The sequence below is a fragment of the Uranotaenia lowii genome, chromosome 2, assembly GCF_029784155.1.
Source record: "Uranotaenia lowii strain MFRU-FL chromosome 2, ASM2978415v1, whole genome shotgun sequence".
Taxonomy (NCBI): Eukaryota; Metazoa; Arthropoda; class Insecta; order Diptera; family Culicidae; genus Uranotaenia; species Uranotaenia lowii.
In genome coordinates this window covers 29190120-29191700 of record NC_073692.1, presented here as the reverse complement: position 1 = coordinate 29191700, position 1581 = coordinate 29190120, and positions in this window count along the sequence as shown.

Sequence of the window (1581 nt, the reverse complement as noted above, 5' to 3'; positions counted from 1 at the left end):
TCAGGAATTCTTCTGAATCCATTCTGGAACATTTCTGATTTCCATTCTTTGTTTCTCCAAAAAAAAAAAAATGATTTAATTTGAATTACTTTAAAAGAAAAAGCAAGTTTGCTTAGGAAATTTTCTAGTTCCTTAAAATAAACAATATGAATCCAGAAAAAGATTCCTTTCTATCGAACTCCTATTTCTCACAAGCTCATAGCTCTAGCAATAGATCCAAGTGAAAAATGCATCCTTAAAACTTTATTGGATTCACGTTTATGCATCGTTTATAAACTACTAGCTTCGACGAACAATTGCTATTTTGTGTACCAGCTCCCATTGCGTAGAGCACGAAGACGCAAAATCGTTTCCCCCCAATGCATTCGTCCGACCAAAGAACAACTGTTTATGATTATTTCTCTTTCTTGGAATATCCCCAACCAACTCGATGAGATGCATAAGGATGATGATGATGACTGAAGCACGACCGACTCGACTACGACGCCATCCATGTTGCGTTCAATTCAAGGAACTGGAAGAGTGTTCACCTGTATAGTTACAATCGACTCTTGGTACCATACATAAGTATAAACATATTGGGCACCCATCGGATCGAATGGGATGCAAGTGCGCCATCAGCCAGTCAGCTCGTATTTATAAATTGGTTGAGGTCGTACCAGCTAGCTAGCTAGCTAGCCTTGGCAAGACAATGTGTGATAAGATTTTTTCCTCTCCTTACCAAGCTGCTGACCAAGCGGAATTGCAATTAATAGAAACAACCAGCTATGGCGATTTGTTTCTACCATTAAGTATAGGGGGCCAGGAAAAGGGATTGGGGTAGATTGAACATACATTGAATTCCAAGAAGCGGCTTATCCTGATAAAGTGTTTCTGTTGCACTTGCCGCGCCGGCCGTGTGCTGCAACATGTTTTTGCCGTTCCTCATGGGAGTTTTATTGCATCGTTCGAAGGCTATCACGGATGGTTTTATCGTCAGTCATCGTTGTCATCGTCCTCGTCCTCTTGGGAAAATTCCCATAGTGCGTATGATAGGAACCAGTTCACGGTCGCCATATACAGGGAGTAGTCACAACGAGATATTCGGATGAGTGAGTTTGCTAAAAGTGAATAATACACCGATAGTGAGTTTCTGTATTTTAAAATGTCAGAATACATCACAAATCGATAAGGCTTTTGACATTTTTCATACCTAAAGGGTGTCCCATTATGTCTAAGCACAAGTTAAAATGAACAGTTTAAACACAATTCAGGAACAAACTAATTTTTTTCACTTAACAGTCGATAAATTGAAAAACTAGATTCTAGTCAATCGAAGGTCAGGTATCGAATTTTTTATCGAGTACTGCTCATTTGTTTCAGCACAGACGGATTTGCTATGGTTTCGGGCACTTTTTACTAATTTTGCGATGTTTTTGGTAGAATCTGCAGGCTTCACATATTTTTTTAAAATCGATTTAGTGAGGATCTAAAAAGTTACTGGCGATGGCGTAAGCAGGCATGATTTTACGGTCCAAAGTTTTGTCCACTGGATCCGGTTTTCGCACAGAATTTTTTGTCCACGAAGCTACTTTCCTCTCC